At 41.8% G+C, this 27015-nt stretch overlaps 1 protein-coding gene and 1 pseudogene across 3 annotated transcripts in view; both read right to left on the bottom strand.

Annotated features, from left to right (window-relative positions):
* Positions 1 to 27015, bottom strand: part of PDE1C (phosphodiesterase 1C) — a 661768-nt gene that overhangs the window by 633564 nt on the left and 1189 nt on the right. The gene's annotated exons all lie outside the window — the stretch shown is intronic.
* LOC130027860 (uncharacterized) lies at positions 15217 to 15317 on the bottom strand (annotated as a pseudogene).

Here is a 27015-nt window from a genome sequence, read left to right on the forward strand (position 1 = left end):
TAATCTCAGGGCTAGGATGAAAGAGACGTTACTGGGGCCTGCTCGAGGCAATCGATGAATAACAGGATGATGAAATGAAATGAAATGAAAATTTATGTAATAGGAAAACTGGAGAGCATGGGATTTTTTTTTGGAATTTTCCAGGGAATCTGCATATTACTTCTCTAGGGGTAAAACCAGTTTTCATACCCACCAACAGTGTTTGTGGGTTTCCTTCTCTCCACATCCTCCTCAACACTTCTTTCCTATCTGTTCGATAACGATAGATAAGTAGATAGATAGATGTTGGTTTGTAATGCTATATACACAAAGCATGTATAACTTTGTAAACAAAAGACCTCAATGTTATTTTACTTTTGGTTTTTGGGCCACACTTAGCGGTGCACAGGGTTTATTCAGGGGTCACTTCTGGCGGGGCTTGGGGGACTGTATGAAATGCAGAGGATAGAATCCAAGGAGGCCAAATGCAAGGCAAGCACCCTACCCACCGTACTATTGCTCCAGTCCTCAATTTTTTTTTTGCTTCTTTTTTTGGCGTGGGGTCACACCTGGCAATGCACAGGGGTTTCTCCTGGCTTTGCACTCAGGAATTATTCCTGGCAGTGCTCGGGGGACCATATGGGATGCTGGGAATTAAACCCGAGTCAGCCACATGCAAGGCAAACACCCTACCCACTTACTATTGCTCCAGCCCAGTCCCCACTTTTTTAAAGTTAGTTTTTAACATCTGCAGCCCCACTTCCCTTTCAAAGGCCCCCCATGAGGTTTCCATTATTTCTTTGCAAGCTCAGCACTGCAATTAAAAATTGTTTGCTGTGCCTCATCAATTATTCCAAGACTTTTTAAATAAGTGTTTTCAGGCTCTCTGTTCCACTGCAAAGAGCAGATGAAAGTCAGAAGCCTATTGTTAAACCCGTTTGTCCATTAGCTGTGTATGGGCCCTGAGCAGTACACTTGTGTAGCTTAGTATAGCTTTCAAAGTACAATTTCATGTCCATTAAATCCTTTGATAAACTCACCAGCCCCATGAGATGGCCATTACGGGGATTAGTATCTTCATTTTATATAAAATAAATGAGAAGCAAACTCCACATAGGTTAAAAATCAGAGCATAGGCAAAGCCAAATGGAACCTTAATAACAGTCACTGTTTCTCCTGCACTTTTTCCTGGTCCCTCATATGAACTTTTCCACTTCAGTTCTCGAGTACCACGAACCAAACTCTGGATAAAAAAAATATTCTCAAATAAACATACTTAGGTTCAAATGGTGGACAGAGAGTGAGGAGAAAACTGGATTTGTCCAGATACCATTAATGTCTCCTATATCTAGAAGACAAGAAACATTTTTTTAAAAAAAGTGCTATTCAGAGTTGGCTGTAGATTTCCTTTTATTCAGCAAAACATATTGATGTTTACAATAAAGTGCCTCTATCAAGCAAAAACTGGAATCCATAAAATCCAATTGCATGAAATGCTGATGTTGCATTATTGTGGAGCTAATGAAAAGCAATATATTTCAGAAAGGTTTCCGGTTACTGTATAATGTGTATGCACGTGGCACTCAGAAGATGCTCCTGGGGGATGTTTGATTTTTCTTGCCTGACACGGAAAGGCAGAAAGATCCAGATCAAAGATGCTCACCAGGACTGAGAGGGTCCGGCTGTGTGAGAAGCAGGAAAAGGCAGCTTGCAGACCCCAACTCTGGAGCTGCTCCTTTGTGTCCCAGGGTTCTGGACTGGGAGACAGAGTGTGCTGGTGAGAGTCAGGAATGCTTCACAGTCCCACACGATCACAAAAGAGTTTGCTCACCCACCATACTCCCCCACACCTGCAATGATGGCAATTTAGTCAGAGCAGAGGGAGTGAAACATCAATTGTGTTTCATCTGAATTTCATCATCCTGGCACACTTATTTCTGGGCTTTATTGTATCTCATTGTGAAAGGCAAATCCCGGAATATTAACTAGAGGAAGAGTAAGACTCTTTGTAAGAGAACGCAAAAACTCCACATAATGGGTAAGAAAAATTTGGAGGAGTAGGGAAGATGATAGTAGACAGAAAAGAGAAGAGGAAAAACAGCAGAGAAAGCACAAGAGAAAAATGTGAAAAGAACAGATGTTTGGGCCAGGGAGAAAGCTAAGAGGGTTGGCAAGGGCAGAGCCCTCCCTCTGACCCCTGCCACTTGCAGGGCCTCTAAAGCACCATCATATGTAGCATAACCACCCACACAGAGAAAACTATTTGCTACATAATCATTTTAGGTTCAGTGCTGAGCTGAGTTTAGTATGACCTTTCTCTTCTGTCTCTAAAACCTGCAAATGGCCACCCCTGCCCTCGTGTGTCAAAGAGACCCTCGGGAAAATGACAGAATCACAGTGTCCACTGAAGCTGCCACGGGGTGACTTGCAGGCAACGACAAAGGAAGGAAGAAGTGAACAGACAGCACAGCAGAATCTAGAAGTGGGAAACTTGAGGTAACTAGGAAGGCGTGCCCAGTCCATTACTGGGAGGGAAATGTGAGCGCATCCTGAATCGATATGAAATAACATTAAAGGGGAAAGAGTTTAGTGGCTGGCGCACGTGATTTACCTGCAGAGGGCCCTGTGAGATCCCCAGCACCACATGGTGCTCTAAGCACTACAGAAAAAATAATAAGTAAATAATAATAAATAAACAATAAACAAATGATATTTAAGCACCACCAGCTGTGCCCCTTCCCCCAGAAAGAAAAATAATATGTTAAAAATAATATCTTAAAAATGTTAGGAAATCACTCAGTCTCAAATGAATAAATTGCTGGGTGAGGGAGTGAGGTGAGAGACCTCCCCAGTGGTGCTCAGGGGACCCCAGATCTCTCCAGCAATTCTTGGCCAACCAGGAGAAAGGGAGTTGGAGAAAGAGGGTCATAGGAATTGGTGTTTAGAGGGCAGGATTTTTCTTCATGTTTTTGTTTTGGTTTTGGTGATACTCAGGGTTTTCCCCTAGCTCTGCACTCAGAAATTACTCACTCCTAGAAGTGCTCAGGAAACCATATGGGATGCTGAAGATTAAGCCTGGGTCAGCCTCATACAACCAAACACCCTACCAGTTCTACTATCTCTCCAGCCCCAGGTTTTTCATTTTGAAGGATGAAAAAGGTTTTGTGAATGGATAGGGGTGCTGCTTGTACAACACGAGTGTACTTGAAGCTAATGAACTTTGAATGTTAAATGATATAAATGCTAATTTCTGTATATTTTACCACAATTAAAAGTAAGTAAGCAAATAAATAAAACCAGAGGAAAGTTGATAGATTTTCTTGTAACTTTCAATAAGGACCTTTATCTCGATATATAAAATATATAAAGGCCCTCGCGTTGATCATCGATTTGCTCGAGCGGGCCCAGTAACGTCTCCATTGGAGACTTTGTTGTTACTGTGTCTGGCATATCCAATACTCTCGGTAGCTTGCCGGGCTCTCCGAGAGGGGCGGAGGAATCGAACTCGGGTCGGCCATGTTGGCTGCGTGCAAGGCAGACGCCCTACCCGCTGTGCTATCACAAGGCATTTGCCTTGCACGCAGCCAACATGGCCGACCCGAGTTCAATTCCTCCGCCCCTCTCGGAGAGCCCGGCAAGCTACCGAGAGTATTCGATATGCCAGGCACAGTAACAATAAAGTCTCCAATGGAGACGTTACTGGGCCCGCTCGAGCAAATTTATCTCGATAACTCTGATTAAAAATCAGAGATTCTAAGATTTTGTTTATTACAGAATTGTTCATAATACAAACGGAAAACAACTTCAAATTCCATCAATTAGAAAGTGAAAGGTAAATTACATACAGAAACGCACTCATTTAAAATAATGATATATATTTATATTAATTATTTATATGGATATAAAATGCTATCAAAATATTGCTGAATGAAAAGAATTACATTATTTAAAAGCATGTAACTATGATCCAACTTTATGTGTAGGGCAGAGACTGTCCCCCAAACCAAATACAGAAAAAGAGTTCACCAAAATGTTAACAGAGCTCTCTGGAAAGAAAGATGGCGGCCGCACGGGAGCCTTGTGGAAAGCGGGTTTGAGCCGGGCTCGGGGGAGCGGCGGGGACCTCATGGGAAGGGGGGCTTTGTGGGCCGTCCCCCACGCCCCACCGAGGTCGCCAGCTGCCCCCCACGAGCGGCTCTCCGGCATGGCCACGGCCCCAGAGGCACAAGGACTTAGCACAGAGAACCAGCCGCTTGGAGCAGAAAAGCAAATGGACTTGTGTTGATCCGCGCCACCAAGCTGCCCGGAGGGGGAAGGGTGTTGACCGGCCCGCCCGCTCCTCTCTGGAAAGAAAGATGGCGGCCGCACGGGAGCCTTGTGGAAAGCAGGTTTGAGCCGGGCTTGGGGGAGCGGCGGGGACCTCATGGGAAGGGGGGCTTTGTGGGCCGTCCCCCACGCCCCACCGAGGTTGCCAGCTGCCCCCCACGAGCGGCTCTCCGGCACGACCACGACTCCAGGGCACAGAAACCAATCTCTTAACTAGCTAACTTTTAATAGAAATTCTTCCAGGGTCAATAAGTAAAATAGCAGAAATTCAAAACCGCGCGGCCGCTTATTCTTAAACCAAGTTGTAGAAAGCAAATCATTTCACAACGCTGTTTCAGCATGTCTGATTGGGGGAGGGGTGGGTCGTAAACTCTAAACAATAATTGTGCATCTTCTATCGAAATAATCTATCTAGTCAAAGTAGATAGAGTATTAACTAGAACTCATCTGCCTCACAAAGAATTGGGAGGGGTGGGAGGTGGGGGTCTATTGGGGTTCGGGGTTAAAAATGAGTATTGGTAAAGGGAAATGTGTTTGGTATCTACATGACTGAGACCTAAACCCGAAAGCTCTGTAACTTTTCCCACAGTGATTCAATAAATAAATAAATTATAAAAAAAAAAATGTTAACAGAATGTCAATAGTTTGCTGGCACTTTTTAATATTATTCTACAATGTTTGATTTTTTGCCACAACATTGCATTGTATTTATAAAATAATTAAGCCATTTCAATATGGTTTCCACCACTAGATGATCTTCCAGCTATAAAAACCCATTGATACCATGTGTGCCCAAACATTGAACAAAGATTGTGTGTGTGTCCTCACACATGCGTGTGAATGTGCAGACTTTACCAGTAGAAATATAAACTCATTTATATTTGCATTTTCCTCCCTTTCATTTTCATCATATTAAACTCAGAGTTCACAAAAAGGGTAAAAAGATAAATCTGAATGGCTGGATGCTAAACCTCCAGCTATTCTTGCTATATAAAATTGTAATAACGGCTTTCTTCACAGATCCAAAAGGGCACTGTATCCTATTCAACATAGGAGCAAGTGGAGATGCTGTGGCAAGAGAACTCAAGTAACACAAAACTGACTCACAGTCATGATACTATCACATTCGCTGTATCACTGTCATCCCGTTGTTCATTGATGTACTCAAGCGGGCACCAGTAACGTCTCTATTCATCACATTAAAACATTAAATTATTCTATTCATGAAATAAAGAGTGAAAATGTGATCTTCTAAAGTAATGTATTTTCTGCAACTTGAGATTTTTGTTTGTTTGGGATTTTGTTGCTCAGGGGTTACTCTTAGCTCTGTATTCAGGAATTATATCTGGCTGTGATTGGGAATCATATGGGGATTGAACCCAGGTCAGCCAGATGCAAGGCAGATGCCCTACCTGCTACACTTTTGCTTCAACCCCTGAGAATTTTTTTAATAGGTTCAAAGAAATGTGACAGGTTTTCCTAGTCCCTTCAAAGTATATTCAAATCATCCATTTAAAAAACTGTTTTTTGAGAAAACTTAAAGAAAAAAAAGGACTCGGCTAATATTTGGAATTATTTTATTGCTAAACAGCTTAAAGAGGGGTGTAGGATGAAAGCAGAGGTCCCGACACTCATAGGCTTTTCCTTCACTGGCCCAGTGGAACCAGCATCCCAGGTGTGACAATGGCGCATGTCTCCTTCCCGTCCCTGGGGAGTCCACAATTAGTGTGGCTGTGGAAAATGTGACAGAGCGGAAAAAGCAGAAACTCTTCTGGCTGACTTACAGGTTACTGGACTTTAAGGTCACCTGGTGAGTGAAAATCCCAGCAGAGCCCTTTCCCCTGAGGTGGGCAGGGCCTGGTTCTTAATCAAAGGACCAGAAAATTCTGAAGGAAGCATGACAGAGACTCCAATTGTGCTTGGCCCAGCTCTCACCACCTCCGGCCCCACCTAGAGAGCTGGACCAGGCCCAGAGGGGACCTTCACATGTGGTGTGACCTGGGAATTCGCCAAGACACTCAGTGCTCCTTCACAGTGGCAAGGCTGATAAAGACTGGCGGGACACATTGAATATATTGAATCTAAGATCGACGAGTTCTCCCCAAACTCTCTTCCCTCCCTTCCTCCCATCTGGGATTCAGGAACTAAGAGCAGGTTTGGGACATTTTTATTCAGGGGCAGGTATGAGAAGGGTCTTTGGTCACACTTCCGACCTTGGTGTATGGTCTAGAACCGAGAGGGGTGGGGGAAAGAGGGAGATAAAGAGAAAGAGAGAGAGATCCCATGCCCTTCTAAGAAATTCAAAATATAAGTTTGGAAGGATTTAGCCAGGATATTATGAAACACTACAAAACAGGCAAAAAGCATGATTTTTTAGTGGGGGCAGAGCGAGTGGTATGCCTCGTGGGACTCAAGGCTTACTCCTGGTCTGCACTCAGGGATCACTCATGGTGGGCTTAAAGGGCTATATGGGGTATACAAGGATTTGACCTGGGTTGGCCATGTGTAAGACAAACACCATATCTGCTTTACTATCGCTCTGGGCTCCACTGTGTAACATTTTGATGGCCATTCTGACCAACATTTTGACAAGTTTGTTTTGATACAAACAACTGTTTTTAAACTGAAACATATTATTCTACAAAGTAGCTGCTAGACTTGATGAAAACTATGGTGACAACCAGAGAGAAGGGAGACAGGGTCAGGGATGGGAGGAAAGAGTGCAGGACTCATTTTGGTGGTGGACTGACATGAGAATTTTGGTGATGGAGTGGTGAGAGTGTCATATATAGAAAGCAATAAAGCTTGGAAGTTTTATGATACTGAACACCAATGAGAAAAAACTTTAAACTTGCTATTAAGAAATATGAACAGTTTAATTAGCCAGTCTCATTGATCCTAAGCCAACACCCAACCCTTAGCCATCCCAGTTTCCATTCTCTTCCAGGGGATGGAAAGACAATCTTTCCATCTCATGGAAGAGATGGAAAGAGGGGAAGGTGGGACAGTAGACAATCTCTGAAGCTTAGGGACCCTAGAGATTGACAGAGCATCAGGAACAGGGAGAGAGATAGGGTGAAGTTTACCTTCTTTGGAAAAACAATGGGTTCCAATCAAATAACAATATGATGTGCTCAGAACACCCTTCTCAAAACCAGAATGAGCCTAAGAGGCACGCAGGAGTAGGTGAACAATGAAGAGTGAGCTTATGAACCTGGGAGGTAATCACTGTCTGTGTGCATCTACAGAGCCCAGAGATGAATGGGAGCCTGAAACCCTACACTTTGCCCAGGCTCAGGAGGATGAGAATGTTTTCTTTCAAATGCTGCCTGCCCTCTGGGTCCGGCCTGACAGCTCCAGAGGATCAGTGCTCTAAACCTCTAACAAACTAGAAGCACAACCAGGAACAAAACTCTGATGTCAGAGGGCCTTTTATCTTTTCCTTCACTCTCAGTACTTACACTGTGAGCTAAGTGGTTCCCAGCTGAAATAACTAGTTCTGGAGCACAGGCACCAGCACCAAGAATTAAAGCATAGAGGCATCTAGCGAACTTAGCATGAAAGGAGAATGAATGCTGATTCTAACTGATAGCCTTGAGAAAGAGATTCAAAGAAGTCTAGACTTGTTCCCTTGGGCAGGAGAGGTAGTACAGTGGAGAGGGCATTTGCCTTGCATGCTGCCAACCCAGGTTCGATTCCCAGCATCTTATAGGGTGCCCTGAGCATGGCCAGAAGTGATCCCAGAGTGCAGAGCCAGGAGTAAGCCCTGAATATGCCCAGGTGTGGTCCAAAATAAGCAAAAATAAATAGTCTCACTGGTTCTGATAAAATCAACTTAACAGAGATTCTTCTCTGGCACCTCCTCTCAACCAGGGTGCAAGCTTGGTCTTCTCTGCTAATCCTATGCTGGCCCACAAAACTCAACTTTAGTAAGAATCCTCCTGAATCCAATTAACAAAAGTTCTGCCACCCTGGACATCTGAGCAAGCCTCATGTCTCACCTTGCATGTCTAAGTTCTTCCCCAGCCTTGAGCAAAGCCCCTACTGGTTCAGCTTAACAAGAATCCTTACATGCTTAATTACTCAATCCTATAAGCCTAATTAAAGGGGGGAAAAAATCACATCATGCACATAGACTTCAGAATGAGAAAGATACACAAATACCAACATAAGTGATAGTTCAGGAGTCTGTTACTTCAAGTTTTTCTTTATATTGCAATTACCTTGTTTCACAATTCATATAATGATATAGATGGAGAGACAGAGAAATGATTGATAGATATTCTATTTCAACTTTAACCAAGCAGAAATACCTGATTCAGCTGAGTAAAACTATTACCTATAGTTAATATATCAGGGTTTATTTATGATCATATTTAGACTACTACTTAAATAATAGAGGATAACTATAAAACATATTTCTGGAAACTTTAACAACATTTTTTTCTTCATATACTATGACTTCCCATGACAGCAGGAAATTGGCCACATTTTTTAAAAAATTTTATTAAAAACACTGTGATTTACGAAGTTCTTCATTATACAGTCGTTTCAGGTATTTAGTGTTCCAACATCACCAGTATGACCTTCCCTCCACCGATGTCACCATTTTCCCTCCCATCCGAAACCTGCCCCCTTGGGAATTGAACACATTTTTATTTCACCTACTTTAACCTCTACTGCACCAGGCAGTTCAGCACAATGCTGAAGAAGAGGTTTCAGGGACTGGAGCAATAGCACAACGGGTAGGGCGTCTGCCTTGCACGCGGTTGACCGGGTTCAATTCCCAGCATCCCATATGGTCCCCCAAGCACTGCCAGGCATAATTCCTGAGTGCAAAGCCAGGAGTAACCCCTGTGCATCACCGGGTGTGATCCAAAAAGAAAAAAAAAGAACAGGTTTCAAATCCCACCCCCAACATTTTCTCATATTCACTAGCTGTGTAGCCTTGGATAATTCGACAAGTTTCAGTGCCTCTGATATAGAAAGCATTAAAAAATAACATTATCTCATAGGTCCATAAAGAATGTTTTAACTGCCATATAAAGGACTCAATAAATATTAGCTTCTATCAATTCTTTACCATATAAGGTATACATAATGAATACAATATTTTCACACTTTTCCAATCATCAAAAAACTCACTTCATGCCTTCCAAACAGCATCAGCACATAATAAAATTCGTACATGGAAATATACAGCAATATATATATACATTTAGGGCTAAGATTAATATTTTCTTCAGAACAGAAGTTTTATTCTGAAAAGATGCCCTCATATTGGTAACACTTCTTGTCTCCTGAACTGGAAGAATATGCTACATATTAAGGGGTGAGAGTGCAGGAACTAATTGAATAGTCCCCAAACTGTACATAGTTTGTTTTCCCAAATACAGTCAGACTGGGCTAAAGAACTGTAGAAGACTGTTTTTTCCAAACAGTCCTTCCATGTCATCTTCAAACAACACGGCCCTAAGCTCCACCCAACTCTTAGAGCATTTCATTGTGAGTAAAACACACAACCATGGCAAGAAGTTTGAGCATATAGATTTAGGGCATTTGCCTTGCACGCAGGCAACATGGCCGACCCGAGTTCGATTCCTCCGCCCCTCTCAGAGAGCCCGGCAAGCTACCGAGAGTATCTCGCCCGCACGGCAGAGCCTGGCAAGTTCCCCGTGACGTGTTCGATATGCCAGACACAGTAACAACAAAGTCTCCAATGGAGACGTTACTGGGCCCGCTCGAGCAAATCTGCACAAGTCTAATAATTCACTCTTTCCCATTGTGTCTTAGGGTTTACTGTGGTTTGTTTGGAAGATCTAACATTAGTAAAAGAGGTCCGCACTCTAACTGAAAGAAAACAGTAACAGAGAAAAACCAAACCTGATAAAATACCTGAAATCTGTAAAGTGGGGAAAACAAGGAGTTAGGGAGCAAAGCTTAAAGAAAAGAGCCTGCTATTGAAGGTGGACTTCTGATGCAATTGATGGATTGTTCTAGTATGCTCCAGAATATGCTTAGTAAGGTTTGTTTTTCTAAGAGTGCACTCAAAAAATAGTAGGTATGAGGAGAGAAAGTGTGCATGTGTATGTGAGAGAAAAAAAAGAGAAAGTATGTGAGTGTGTGTGGAGTGTGTGTGAGAGTATGTATGAGTATGTGTGAGATAGTGTGTGCGTGAGTGTGTTATATGTTAGAGAGTAAGCAGATAAGAGTATGTATGGGAGAATTTGTGTGTGAGAGAGGAGGAGTTGTACGTGAATGACTGAGAGTGTTTGTGCATGGCAAAGTGTGTATGTGTGAGAGAGAGGGAGAGAGGTTGAGAGAGAGAGAGAGAGAGAGAGAGAGAGAGAGAGAGAGAGAGGCCCTCTGAGCTGTCCATCTCTACTCAAAAGGGTCCTTGAAGGGATAGAATTCCCTCAGCAGAAAGGGCTGGGGCGGGGGTGGGGGGGACTGCCATCAACTACTCTGTATAGATTATCTATGGAGAAATCTTAAATTCTGTGTCTTTCTGGTAGTATGTAAAGAGCATGGCAGTCATCTCATCAGGTTACCAAACACTCCCAATCTCCCTGTTCAGCAACCCACCACTGGGCTTCATGGCCTTCCTACTGGGAAATGACAGTACCAAGTAATTTGGCCCTTTGATGTGAAGGAAGAACCCGAGCCACTGTCACTTACATCAAAGACCAAAAGCATGCCTCTTACCCCTCTTACCCTCCCTGAGATTGTTCTGCTGTGACAGCATACAGCCAATTCAAGAGCTGACCTCAGTGGTTATTGTCACCACAATGACCCTCAATTCCTTCATAGCTAGAGTGCCTGTCCCAGCTGTCTCAAATGTTTGTGGTAAGGTTCCAGTAAGATTGTAGATTTTCACACAATGTGAAAACTCTACAATGCAAAGTATCCTTTGATTTTAAAAACAACTTGGCAGAGACTGAGCAATAGTACAGGGAATAGGACTCTTGCCTTGCAAACAGTCGACCTGGGTTCAATCCCTCCATCCTAAAACCAAAAAAAAAATTTTTTTTTCAATTTTAAATAAAAAATATTGACAGGGGCAGAGGAGCTAGCTCAAGAGAACTCAGGAGACACGAGTCCAGCAAACACAAGGCCTTGGGCTCCATGCCTGGAATTGCCTGGACCCTGAGCACAGCTGGATGTAGCTCTGCTGGTCCCCTAGCATAGAAATTTCTAGGTCAGCATCTCTGGGAGAGAGTCACTAAGCTCTGCTGAGCTGGGAGCACCACGGAATAAAGTAAGGTAAAATAAAATACAAATAACGTGACAGATTGAAGTCGATAACTGGATAAAGGTTTTTCTCTTTAAAAAATTTCCTTGGCAACCACCCCATGTCCACTCACACACCGGCCAGCTCCAGCAAACTCTGACTAAATCTCCCAGGAGATGCACACCAAGCAGCTAAACTTTGTGGAATCACCAGTGCCCGAAGCTGAACGCCCGAGAGCGCCCATGGGAGGCTGGGGGAATGAATACCCACCTAGACGGAACTCTGGAGGCAGTCCCCTCACCCCACCATAACATCTACACCAAGGGCACAGCTCCACCGCTTCATGAATGCTCTCTGCAGAGGATCAGTCTGCAAATAATTCCAGATACCCAGTGCCCAGGCTGAGAACGCAGGTGTTTTTAATCAGAGTCAGGGGGTGTAGCCTCCCCCAACCCCCACAACTTTCGGAAGTCCAGGCAGCCACACCCACTACCCACAGCCGCTGCCCTGTGGACTCTTTAGCCCAGACCATACATCCTGACGTCTCTGGACTCCTACAGCTACAATCCTCTCAATAAATTCTTAACCAAGGACTTCACAACCCTGCAATCAAATGTAGCAGTGGTCACGTAACTTGATTTTCTAGATCTGTTTGTTTTAATATTGCAACTTTGTTACCAAATCACTTTTAATTCTAGAATTTTATCAACAGCTGTAGCTTTTTCTACATTAAAATTTTTTAACTTAATTTCCTTTTATCAGGTACAGGAATTCTTTTATTTTTTTCCCTTTATTTTATTTTATTTTTTTTAAAGTTGTAGATTTACAATTTTTTGTGCTTTGGTTTCAATTATACAATGATCAGATACCCATCCCTCCACCAGTGCCCATTTTCCACCACCATGGATAATATCCCTCCCACCCCCATCCCCCCATCCCCCCTGTCTCTGTGGCAGGGCAATCCCCTGTGTTCTCTCTCTCCTTTTGGGTGTTGTGGTCTGCAAAAGAGGCATTGAGTGGCAAACATGTTCAGTCCATAGTCTACTTTCGACATGCATCTCCCCTCCTGGGAGGATCCTCCAAACATCCTTTATTTGGTGCTCCCTTCTCTATCTGAACTGCCCTTTCCACTAGGATACCCGGCTGGCCTCTAAGTTATAGCTGATCTCAGCTATTCTTGGGTATTAATCTCATACTTTGTTACTTTATATCCCCCAGATGAATGCAATCTTTCTATGTCTATCCCTCTCTTTCTGACTCATTTCGCTTAGCATGATACTTTCCATATTGTACCACTTGTATGTAAATTTCATGACTTCATCTTTTCTAAGAGCTACATAGTACTCCATTGTATAGATGTACCAAAGTTTCTTTAACCAGTCATCTGTTCTTGGGCATTCAGGTTTCTTCCAGTTTCTGGCTATTGTAAAGAGTGCTGCAATGAACAAACAAGTGCAGATGTCACTTCGACTACACATTTTTGCCTCTCTGGGATATATTCCCAGGAGTGGTATTGCTGTGTCAAATGGGAGCTCAATTTCTAATTTTTTGAGAATCGTCCATACTGTTTTCCAGAAGGGCTGAACCAGTGGACATTCCCACCAACAGTGAAGGAGTGTCCCTTTCTCGCCACATCCACGCCAGCATCGGTTGCTTTTGTTCTTTTGAATGTGGGCCAGTCTCTGAGGTGTGAGATGGTATCTCATTGTGGTTTTGATCTGCATCTCCCTGATGATTAATGATGTAGAGCATTTTCTCATGTGCTTTTTGCCATTCGGATTTCTTCTTTGAGAAAGTTTCTGTTCATTTCATTGCCCCATTTTTGGATGGGGTTGGATGTTTTCTTCTTGTGGAGTTTAACCAGTATTTTGTATATCCTGGATATCAACCCCTTGTCAGATGTGTATTCGGTGAATATCCTTTCCCATTCTGTAGACTGTCTTTGTATTTTGGTCACTGTTTCTTTGGAGGTGCAGAAGCTTCTTAGTTTAAGATAGTCCCATTTATCTATCTCTGTTTTCACTTGCTCGGCCAGTGGCGTGGCATCTTTGAAGATACCATTAGCTTCAATGTCATGGAGGGTTTTGCCAATTTTATCTTCAATGTACCTTATGGTTTCTGGTCTGATGTTGAGGTCTTTAATCCATTTTGATCTTACTTTTGTACATGGTGTTAGGCAGAGTTCTGAGCCTATTTTTTTGCATGTAGCCGTCCAGTGATGCCAACACAATTTATTAAAGAGGCTTTCCTTACTCCACTTCACATTACTTGCACCTTTATCAAAGATTAGATGAGCATATGATTGAGGAGAGATGTCAGTGTATTCAACCCTGTTCCATTGGTCTGCAGTTCTGCCTTTGTTCCAGTACCATGCTGTTTTAATTATTACTGCTTTGTAGTACAGTTTGAAGTTCGGGAGGTTGATTCCTCCCATTTTCTTTTTCCCAAGAATTGCTTTAGCTATTCGTGGGGGCTTATTGTTCCATATAAATTTCAAGAGTGTTTGCTCCATTTCTTTGAAGAATGTCATGGGTATCCTAATAGGCATTGCATTGAATTTATACAATGCTTTCGGTAGTATTGCCATTTTGACAATGTTAAGTCTCCCGACCCATGAGCAGGGGATATCTTTCCATTTCCTCATGTCCTCTTTTATTTCAGGTACAGGAATTCTTTAGGTTTTCTTTTTTTTTTTTTTTTGGTTGTTATTACTTTGGAGCTACATCTAATGAATGATACTCCAGGGTTACTCCTGGCTCTGTGCTCAGGAATCATTTGTAGTCGGCTCCAGGACCATATGGGGTGCTGGCCATTGAACTAAGGTCAGTCACATGCAAGGCAAACCTCCTACCTGCTGTACTATGTCTCTGGCCCCCAGTATAAGGATCTTTGTGTGTCCTTCAAAAACTAGAAATTGAGCTGCCATATGATCCCACTTCTGGGAATATATTCTGAGGATGCAAAAAAGCACAGTAGAAATGACATCTGTACCTATATGTTCATTGCAGCACTGTTCATAATAGCCAAAATCTGGAAACAACCCGAGTACCCTCCAACAGATGACTGGTTGAAGAAACTTTGTCACATCTACATAATGGAATACTATGCAGCTGTCAGGAGAAATGAAGTCATGAACTTTGCTTATAAATGAATAGACATGGAGAGTATCATGCTAAGTGAAATGAGTCAGAAAGAGAAGACCAGACATAGAAGGACTGCAGTCATTTGTGGAGTATAAAACAACATAACATGAAGCTGACACCTAAGGACAGTAGACACACGGGACAGATAGATTGCTCCATAGCTGGAAGCCTGTGTCATGAGCAAAGGGGAGAAGGCAGCTGGAATAGACAAAGGATCACTAAGAAAAAGATGGCTTGAGGAATCGGTCAGGATGGGAGATGTGTACAGAAAGTAGATAAAGGACCAGACATAATAATCTCTCAGGGTCTGTATTGCAAACCATAATGCCTAAAAGTAGAGAGAGATTATGGGGAATCATACCTGCCATGGAGGCAGAGAGAGGGTGGGAAAGGGGTTATACCGGGGATGTTGGTGGTGGGGAATGTGCACTGGTGGAGGGATGGGTGTTTGATCATTGTGTGATTGTAACCCAAACATGAAAGTTTGTAACTATCTCATGGTGATTCAATAAAATTAATTTTTTAAAAATCTAAAGAAAAAAAAACCAAAGAATCCTTGTGTGTAATTCTTGCACAGGGCCATGCTATTCTTCTCTGTACCGTTCCAATCTTAGTATATGTGCTGCCAAAGCGAGTGCTGTATAAGAATTCTTAAGTGAAGGTCACATCAGAAAAATACAAATCTGAAAATATTTATATAATTTTCCTATTATATTTCCTTACTCACTTCTAATCACTGTTATGACCAAATGTGAAAATGCACTTTTCTAGTGTGTCACTCCATAAAAATTAATCATCCAACTCTTTCAAAGTCCCTGAAAATCTGTGATCTCTTTGATCTCAATTATGTTCCAGTCTATCTATGAACATCAACTAATCTCAAATGCTTTAAACACTTCTGGGGAGCAATTTCAAACTTAAAAGACCTCTCCTGGTATGTGTGCTACACTGCAGTTCTCTGGGCCTCATGATTAGGCACTGTGATTCAGTTAGCCTAGAAGGACACCCAGAGGAACACCTCTTAACAGAACCCTGAGTAATTATGAGGCTGAGAGTTTCCAACTGCTTTGAGAAATACATGGTGGTGCTTAGCACGCAATTTAACTAGAGTCCACCTCACACCCTTCTTCTTTGTTTAACTCTAATATACCATCTACACATTCAATTTCAAGTTTGAATCCTAGCTTTGCTACTTACTAGCTCTGTGACCTCAGGTAGCTCACAGGTCCTGAACACTAAGTGTGTTAACCTAATTAGTTCTCCTAGCACTTATTCTGTACCTCTTCCTAGACGCGTTTCCAGCCCCATGCATGTGGGAGTGGGGGACATATATTAGGAGGATCAGTCAGCAATGCAAACATGAGCAAGCCCCAAATAATCAGCTAACGCTGAAATTAAGAGTCAAATCACACAGCTGGGAATAGGGGAGATCAAGATCGCTCACCAGTTTCTTTCTTTTTCTCCTTTTGTATTGATTTGAGATTCTGTGGTTGACAATACTATTAATAGTAATTTCTCATGCACATAATTCCAACACCACATCCATACCAATGTACCCAAGGACACCAAAACCCCTCCTTTTCACACCTTTTTACCCAAGGACACCAACACTCCTCCTTTTTACACTTTCCACCTCAGCAATATGGATCAGTTCTCCCATTTTGTTGCCTTTGGACCTTTGTTGCTGCCTTGCCAACTTATCATAAAGTCACACACATAAGGAAAATCATTCAGCATCTATTCCTTTCTCTCTGTTTTCACCATATAACCTAACAATATACTTCTTGATATCTATCTCCAAAACACAAAAACATTCATTTGAAAAGATATATGTACAACTATGTTCATCAGCACACTTAGTACAATGGCCAAGATATGGAAATACACAAATGTCTAATAACAGATGAATGGATCAAGAAGTTGTAGTATAGGGGCTGGAGTGATAGCACAGCAGATAGGACGTTTGTCTTGCATGTGGTAGACTCAGGTTCGATTTCCAGCATCCCATATGGTCCCCCGAGCACCGCCAGGAGTAATTCCTGATTGCAGAGCCAGAAGCAACCCCTGAGCATTGCTGGGTGTGACCCAAAAAGCCAAAAAAAAAGTTGTGGTATATTAGGGCAGAAGTGATAGTAGGGCATTTGTCTTGCATGCAACTGAATTTGATGCCAGGCACCCCACGTGGTCCCCCCAGGCCCACCAGGAGTGATCCCTGAGTGCAGAGCCAAAAGTCCCAGTCACCACCAGGTGCGGTCCAAAAACAAACAAACAAAAAGACTGGTTTGCATACACAATGCAATACAATGCAGCTCTAAGAAAGAACAAAATTATGAAATTTACAACAAAATGCATGGATTTAGATTATACCAAGATGAGTGAAATCAGTAACTAAAACCAGTAACTTGGTTTACGCAAGGACTAAAAGTGTCAAACAGAATTTCTGGCAAGTTGACTTTCCTTAAACACTACTCATTTTTTTTCTTTGTTTTTGGGTTGCACCCAGTAGGTGCTCAGGGGTAACTCCTGGCTCTGTGCTCATGAATTACTCCTGGCGGTGCCTAGGGGACATTATGAGTTTCCAAGGATGAACCAGAGTCATCCATGTACAAGGCAAATACCCTACCTTCTGTACTCTTGCTCTAGGCCAGCACTACTCATTTGCTCAAAGAAAAGTATTTACAATTACTTTTATTTTGATTTTACAACACTTGAATGCAATTATATATAACACACTGAGTTAAAAATTGAGGGCCAGGGAGATAGCCCTCATTAATGATTAAAATCATTAAAAGTTATTTTAATTAGTTAATTAATTAAGGACTGGAGCACATGCTTTGCATTCATGTGATCTGGATTTGGTCCTCAGCATGACTGGAAGTGGCCATCAAACATCCTCAGGTGTGGCTATCTTCACAAAAAAGAATTAAAATAGTTGATAAATGATAGATTTTTATTTAGTGCTTTTTATTACACTTATTGTTAACAATAGTCTATTATAAGATGTTAATCTTACCCAAGCTTCGCGGCCACGCGACTATTTATTTACTTTTCTCTAAGTTTTCAGGGTATCTTTAAATCCCACCCGCATGGCAGAGCCTGGCAAGCTATCCGTGGTCTATGCCAAATAGACCAAATTGATATGCCAAATCCAGTAATAAATGGATCTCATTCCCCTAACCCTGAATATGGCAGAGTCGAGACGGATATGGAAGGAAAGGCTGATAAAATACCAAGGCAGAAATAGGCTGCCAACCTGCCACAGAGACAGGGGGGGATGGGAGGATGGGGGTGGGAGGGATATTATCCATGGTGGTGGAAAATGGGCACTGGTGGAGGGATGGGTATCTGATCATTGTATAATTGAAACCAAAGCACAAAAAATTGTAAATCTACAACTTTAAAAAAAATAAAATACAATAAAGGGGAAAAAAAAAAGAAATAGGCTGCCAAAACGAAAAAAAACAAAAATGATTGTCTGTACTTTTAATGCTCGTACGCTGGTATCTGCTGCATCCATTGAAGACCTTATGGTACAAGCACGAAAGATCAAGTACGACATCATTGGTCTGACCGAAACGAGAAGACATCAATCTCATCATGCCATTTTCGACACTGGAGAAGAACTGTTCCTTGGAACATGTGATAACAGAGGCGTCGGTGGTGCGGTATCCTTGTCAACACAAACTTAGCCACGAGCATTGATTCATTCGAATGCCTAACAACCCGAATCGGACGATTACACTTGAATAGATGTGGCTCACTACCGGCAGTTTCTATCTTTGTTGTCTATGCACCAACATTCAGTTATGGTGAAAGAGAAACTGAGAAGTTCTACATGGAGCTGGAGAAGTTCTATAAAGAAGATCACACCTTCTTTCTACAAGATCATTGTCGGTGATTTTAATGCCAAGATAGGACCAAGAAGATCAGTCGATGAACTCCACAACAGGACCCATGGCCTAGAATGGAACGAACAGGGTGACAGACTGTCTGAGTTCATTATGTCAACCAAAACCTTCCATGGTAACTCACAGTTCCAAAAGGCTGAATCTAAACATTGGACATGGGAGTCTCCTGATGGACGGTTCCACAATGAAATAGACTACATCATATTCAATCGGCGGTTTTGCCTAACCGATGTTGCTATTGTCCCAAAATTCCAAACGGGATCAGACCACCGTCTTCTTCGTGCAAAATTCTACCTCACAGAACTAGGAGAAAAGAATGCAAGGTTTAAGAAGAGGACTCCCAGAACGACCACCAACTGGGAGCTCTTTGGCTCTGTTGCAGCAACATGGGAAGATGCCGTCATTTGACAACATTGATGAGGAATACGATCGAATGATTCAGCACCTCCATGATTGTGCGAGGAATGCCAAGAGAGAGATAACCACAAAAAACCGCCTTTCTTCGAACACTCTTGAACTTATTCGCCAACGTGGCTTGGCACATGCCTCAGGCAACCACAAGCGAACATTCGAACTGGCAAAACAGTGCAGAGAAGCCATCAAAGATGACCTCAAAAACAGGAGAGCAGCAGTACTGGTAGATGCAGCAGAAGCTGGGAAAAGCATTCGTAATGCCCGCCTGTCCTTCACCAACTACAAAACCAAGATGACTGCCCTCCGACATCATGATGGATCTATCACATCTTCCAGAAGGGTAATGGAGAAGATTATTCATGACTTCTACTCAGATCTCTTTAATAGCCATGTCCACTTGCCCACATACCACATACCACATGATGGATATGTCGTTCCCAATGTTCTCCCTTCCGAAATCCAACATGCCATCTCGTCGGTAAAGAAACAAAGAGCACCTGGCCCAGACAAGATCAGACCTGAACACCTGAAGAACTTACCATCAGTACTCATCAATATATTGGCTCGGCTCTTCACATGCTACCTGTCTGAATGCAAGTTTCCATCCCAATGGAAAACCAGCAGGACTATACTACTATACAAGAAGGGAGAAATCCACGACATTGGCAACTATTGCCCAATCTGCCTATTGTCTATCGTTTACAAACTGTTCACTCGAGTCATCCTGAATAGGATTAGCAGAACACTAGATGAAGGACAACTATGTGAACAAGCCGGATTCCGAAAAGGATTCAGTACCATCGACCATATCCACACGATTACTAAGCTCATTGAGGTTTCTCGGGAGTTCAAGATGCCACTCTGTCTAATGTTTATTGATTTAAAGAAAGCCTTTGATTCTGTTGAGACGGAAGCGGTCATGGAAGCCCTCGCCAATCAGGGCGTACAAACTCAATACATCAGGATCCTTCGTGAGCTCTATTGCAGATTCACTACCAAGATCTCACCATTCTACAAAGAAGTAATCATCCATATCAAGAGAGGGGTTCGGCAGGGTGATACCATTTCACCAAAACTCTTCAGTGCCACCCTCGAGAACATCATGCAACGACTGGAATGGGAAAGCATGGGAGTGAAGATAGATGGTCGGCAACTACACCACCTCCGCTTTGCTGATGACATCGTTCTAATAATACCAAACATCAGCCAAGCGGCACAAATGCTGAACAACTTTGACCGTGAATGTGGAAAGGTCGGACTACAGCTGAATCTTACGAAGACAATGTTTATGAGAAACAGCCTTGTTCCTGACGCTCCATTCGCTCTCAACGGAACCACCATCTCCGAATGCAACAGTTATATATACCTAGGTCGAGAAATCAACATGATGAATGACCTGGCACCTGAGTTGCACAGGAGGAAGAGAGCGGCTTGGAATGCCTTCAAGAACGTTGAAGAAATAACTAAAAGGACAAAGAACCTCCAGCTACGAGCACATCTTGATTCCACTGTTCTTCCTGCATTAACATATGCCTCAGAGACCTGGACCCTACGAAAACAGGATGAGAATGCTATTCGGGTCTCTCAAAGAGGAATCGAAAGAGCTATGCTTGGAATATCACAATTCACTCTAATGAGAGCTAGAATCCGGAGTTCTGATCTTCGTCAACGCTCAAGAATCAGGGACGCTGTCTCATTTGCCAAGACATCAAAAATCAGATGGGCTGGACACATAATGAGGTTTACAGACAACCGCTGGACTAGAGCCATTACTGATTAGATTCCACGGAACATCAAAAGATCACGTGGACGCCCACCTACAAGATGGTCGGACTTCTTCGTCAAGACCCTGAATGATCGGTTTGAGGCTCTGCATGTTCCTAGAACGAACAGATACCATTGGGCTATGCTAGCACGCAACTGGGATGAATGGAGACGTTACTGGCACCCGCTCGAGTAAATTGATGAATAACGGGGATTAAGTGATTAAGTGAAGTGATTAATCTTACCCAATGATCCCTAAAAGGTAAATAAAAAACAGCACACACACATAAACCATTATGTAGATTAAATTATTTGTATAAATTACAGACAATAGAACTCTAAGGATGACGCATAATATGTTGTATCTATGTTCTTACCCCAAGAACATTCTCACACCCAATGGACTGCTTTGCATTTTCTTGGGAACGTTCCCTTTGCCTTCTGCCTTTTATGGTTCTACACCCTTTCTTGACTTCCTTCCTCACTCCACCTTTTCCGCTAAATTAAAGATGATAATATTGTTAAAAGAGAACTGAGCTTCACATCAAGATCTCTATTCTAGTCTATTTGTTGGGGGACTCCAGAAGAGACTTCACTGGTGTGCTTGTTGTAAAAGGAGCCAATAACCATTAAATAATTATCATGTCCCAAGTCATATGTCTAGTATTTTACATAGTTTTATCATATTGAGGTGAGGCAACACCACCTCCATTTCCCCAGACAAGGAAATAGGATCTGAGAAGTGAAGTACTTGTAGGGAGGAAGTGTCAGGGCCAAGAATTAATATTTCAAGGCCTCTTTCCCCAGAACCATACCTCCTGGAAGAATTAGTTACTGACCACCTGAAGGTCTCACTAAATGCATTTCATCAATAATTAATAAAAAGCTGATTTAAGTTTGCTTTCTTGATCAAACGGGGAAATGGAGACAATGGTGGAGTGATAGTGACGGTCAAGGTGGAACTGGTGTTGGAAAACCGAATTCCTGTAACAAATCATCATGAACAGCTTTTGAAACCATGATTTTTAAATAAATTGTGTTTGTGTGGGTAACACCACACAAACACATTAGAAAACTTGGCCAAGTATATCAGCAAGAATTACACTAATACTCTTGTATTATACTAATACAAGAGTTATACATTAATCGATTAATGTTCAGATGTTAAGTAAGGATGTGACTTTCAAAGGATATGTGAGTGGGTTGTTGAGGCAATGTTCCATATGTATGGTTAGCAAGGAGTAAATACACCTTAATACTGGAAAATATTACCCTTTCAACTACTCCTGTGTAGATTCTCAATAATAAAGGCAACAAATTTCTTTGATTTATTAAATGTAAATTTTAACTGCTTATGCTGTAATATTGCAATGTGAATTAATAAAACACTTTCAACTTTAAAAAAACGGGGAGACAATAAAGCCATCTATCCCCTCTACCCAGAAAACTATCCTAAAGATCAAAAGATAAAGAGACACTCTTTGATCTTTATAATATCCCAAGTGCTGTCTAGATCTGAAGTTTTGCACACTGCAGGAGTAAATACAATCCCGGTTACTGACTAAAGAAGGTGCCTGGTTAGCAGAAACGAACTTTGGAAGCAAAGACTCTAGTAACTGCCAAAGTGAATCCCAAGAAGTGGTTCAGAGGCTTTACAGTCTTAATCAGACACTGAGACCCTGACTTGCCTCCCTAGAAGGAAGAAGTGTGGCAGGGCGGCAGCAGTTTCTATAGAAAAGGCCAAAGCCAGCACTTCTTAGCCACTGCCATGCTGCTTCTCTCTCATCAGCTCTCCCTGTCACCAGCCTAAGTTTTTAGAAAGCTGCTTGTGTCTGCTGGCTGGAGGTTTGGCACAAGTGGCAAAGCAGGTACCTTTCTTGCGCCCTGTCACCACCCAGACCACGGAGTAATGCCCTGATGTCTCCCAAGCACCAATGCTTTGTTCCCCAATAATAAAAGCCACCACAGCCACTAAAACCGATTAATTAACATGAAGTGGAGACATGCAGTTTGGGGATGCTGTTAGTGTTGAAATTTAACCCTCTAGAGTCATCACCCACCCACCCACCTCTGATCTTTAAGATGAAAAGAGTTTTGTTTTATTGTCACATGAATCAGTCATTTTAATTCTACTAACATTTTCCTTAAAATTTTACCCCATATTAAAAAGCATTGCTGATAAAGAATCAAAATTATCCTGACAGTTTGGAAATTGGCAGAAGAAGGGTTGCTAATGGGTGAAGTAGATGTGAAGATGTGAAGCAGAGAAAGATAACGAAAGCTGCCTAGAATCCAGTCTCACTTCTCCACTGTTCCTGTAAGGATCCCATAATCAAATGAAACTGGTCCAAAGAAACAGAGAGTTGAATTCAGTATTAGAAACCAGAAAACTGGGGACAGGATACATAACACAGTGGGCAAAGTGCCTTCTTTGTACTCAGCTGACCTGGGTTCAATACTTGTCATCCCATATGATCCTGAGAACTTCCAGTAGTGACTCCTGAGGACAGAGCCAGGAGTAAGCCCTGAGCATCACTGGGTGTTGCCTCCCAAAACAAAACAAAGCCCCAAAACCAAGAAACCAGTAAACTTGTTCAGGCAGAAGTGCTTTTAACATGCTAAGAATGCGTCCCCCCCTCCCCCCACCCCCGTCCCTTGTCTTGCACTAAAGGGTAAAAGGACAGAAAGCTCAATCAGAAATCTTTATTTGGGGAGTGCGGGGGTGGGAGGAGGTGGGGGAGTCAGGAGGGAAACAGGGATATTGGTGCTGGGAAATGTACACTGGTGAAGGGATGGGTGTTAGAACACTGAATGACTGAAACCCAATCATGAACAGCTTTGTAACTGTGTATCTTGCGGTGATTTAATCGCCCCAAAAATGTTTTAATTAAATTTTTAAAAATTTCAATAATTAATAACTGTTTTTTGAAAAAATAAATCTTTATTTGTAGTTACAGGGGAAATTTGCTTCTGGGGCCCAGCCAGGAGGGGATTTACTGATCACCCTGGCACTGCCAGTCAGCACGACCCTTCCTAAAAACAATCTTCCCCAGTCTCTTTTCTTATAAAAACTGCTTCTGTCCATGCAGGCAAGAGGGTTTTGGGGACATGAGTCACCATCTCAGGTGACCCAACCTCTGAACAAGCCTGTTTTTCTCACATCACCTCTTATCTCTTGAATATTGGTATTTGAGCACTGAGCACCTGAATGTAGGTTTGGTAACAAAATGACCAACAAAAGAAGTGTCTGTTTTACGTGGTTCTTATGCCTTGAGCAGTGGCTTTCAAAGTCGGCTTCTGTTATCAGCAATATCTAACAAACTTAGTAGAAATGTGGCTTCTCAGACCGTTTGCCAGATTTCTCAACTAGAAATTCTTGGAGGTGGAGTTCAGGGTTATGCCACTAAGCAACCCTTCCTGTTGCTGCGATACACTTCACTGGTAACAAAATTACCTGAAAATTCTGGTTAAAGCACTAAGGCCCCCTTCTCTATCCCATATCCACAAATCTAGATTTCTGAAATTTACTCTCCAAAAACACCAAAACCATAGATCCCAGCACATGAGAGGACTGAGAAGTAAACCGTGAAGTGAATGTAGCCCAAAGCAGTAAGAAATTTACTTTCAGATTAAAATAACAGATTGGGGGGCTGGAGCAATAGCACAGCAGGGAGGGCGTTTGCCTTGCACGCAGCCAACCTAGGTTTGATTCCCAGCATCCCATATGGTCCCCCAAGCACCGCCAAAAGTAATTCCTGAGTGCATGAACCAGGAGTGACTCCTGTGCATCGCTGGGTGTGACCCAAAAAGCAATAAATAAATAAATAAATAAAACAGATTGATCAACAGCCACAAAGAGAAGTATTCTACATCCTGACCCTTGCATGAGGCTGACCTGGGTTCAATTCCCAGTACCACATATGGTCTCCCGAGCCCTGCCAGGAGTGATCCTGTGCAAAGACCCAGGAGAAAGTCCTGAGTATCACTAGGTGTGACTACAAAACAAAAACAAACAAAAACTTTTCAAAAGAACATTACTAAATAAGAAAGTATTAACAACTGGGAAATAAGCACATAGCACTTAAAATAAGTAGCATAGAGAAGTGGACCAAAACAGGGTTCTAGAGCCAATCTACCTGGATTTGACTTCTGACTGTCACTTGTTAACTGTGTTATACAACCCCTCTGTACCTTAATAGCCTAATCAGTAAAATGACTATAAAAGTATATATCCCACGATCCCATAAAACGGCATCTGATACACATGTATATTTAGCTTGGCCTATAAGTACAAGTTTTAGTTTGCAGCAAAGCCACTTTGCCTCTGACCCACCAGTCTTTCACTCTTCTGCCCAGTGTCTAAAGAAATCCAATCTAGGTCAGTGACCAGTTTCATAGACAGGGCAATTGTACTTCAGTTTTACAGATCATAAAATTGAACTTCATTCAGCTAGATACGTCCATCACACTTCAAAGATTTTAGCTCACATATCATTCTGAATTTTTTAGACTAATTAACAGAAATTCAATATCTTTGCATAAATGATTTAGATGATATATAGTACTATAATTGATGTTAACAGATAATAAAAGATAAAATTTAGATTATTATTTCAAAAGGGTATAATTTTTAGCCATGCTTCCCTCCTTTTATTTAAAAACTGATAAAATAAAATGGGTATATACCTTATTAAATAAAATGTAAATAACAAATAAAGTTAGCTTTTGTATCAGAAAAAGTTAGATTTATGTGACAGAGAGATAGCACCATGCGTAGGATGCTTGCCTTGTATGAAGCAGACCGAAGTTCAATCTCCAGCTTCCCCCAAACACCATCAGGTGTAATTCCTGAGTACAGAGCCAGGAGATACCCCGAACACCACCAGGTGTGGCCCAAAAACAAACAAACAAAAAGTCAAATTTAGTATTTCTGAGGTGTATTCATTCAATCTAGAACAAAAATTAATTAAATGAAAATTTCTAAAAATATTTTTAAAAAATAAAAAAATTTCTAAAAATATTCATGATCTTCATCAAGATCATGAACGATTGATTTGAGGCTCTTCGTGTTCCTAAAAATATTTTAATAACTGTAAATTTTTTATTTCAATACTTGAATTTTCTGTCCATGTCTCAAAAATTAAGAACAACATGATAATATTCTTTAAACAATCATGTGTTATTTTCAATTTAACTGATAATATAAGTACACACATCCAAATCAATATTGAAGAGTTTTGTGAGGGTTCAGACAAGAAAGCTCACAGGGCTAACCACAGACCCCAAGCTTGGTCCCAGGCTTCACATGATCCCTAAAACACTGCTGTGTGTAGCCCTAGTGGCCCTTGAGAGCCACCAGGTATGGTCCTAGTGGCTCCCCCAAATGCCCAAGTCCAAGCATTGAACCAACTGTCTGGACCAAGCAACAAGTATTTCTGAGTGTCCTTCAGTATCCTGAGCCATAAATAAAATAAAATAAAATAAAAAATAAATTCCAAAACTGTGACTTTTTGAAAGTTTCATAAAATCTATTTTGCCCAATATAACTCACTATAAGATTACATAAAAACTAAAGTTGCACCCAATACATTAGAAATATTGTCTCCAAATACTTTAATAAAACTTTTACAACTCTGTCGTGCTGGAGATCAAACCAGAATCCGACACATGCAAAGCAATGCCACAATCCCTGTAATGCCTCTCCAGCCCCCCAAAAGTAATTTATCATGATAAATCTCCGCATTGAAAGATAATATCCATGAACTTCTTATCATTTCAAGAGCTATTTAAATGAAACAAGAAAAGTTCTAAAATTTTAAGAACATTGAGAGAGCTACTGGGATCATTGGTGGTGGAGAATGGGCACTGGTGGAGGGTTGGGTACTCAATCATTGAATAACTGAAACCCAAGCACGGAAGTTTGTAAGTCTACAACTGTGCCTATGGTGTTTCACTAATAAAAAAAATTTAAGAATACTGTCAAGGGAATAACAGATATCTGACCTCTACGTGCGTCAAAGTTTTAAGTTAGCATTCCTCTTGTGGAAATCAACTTGTCTCACTGAATCTTCCTTGAAAGATCAATTGTCAGAGTAAGGAGCTCAGGATGAATGAGGATTTATGTACGAAACCAAAAGATAAACTGATGCATTTAGAAAGTTTTCTAGTGTGAGCAGTGTGGGTTTTTTTTATTGTCATTTTGTTTATTGGGGGGGTTGGGGGTTTTGTGTTGTTGTTTTGTTTGTTTTTT

The sequence above is a fragment of the Sorex fumeus genome, unplaced genomic scaffold (genome assembly GCF_029834395.1).
Source record: "Sorex fumeus unplaced genomic scaffold, SorFum_2.1 ptg000037l, whole genome shotgun sequence".
Classification (NCBI taxonomy): Eukaryota; Metazoa; Chordata; class Mammalia; order Eulipotyphla; family Soricidae; genus Sorex; species Sorex fumeus.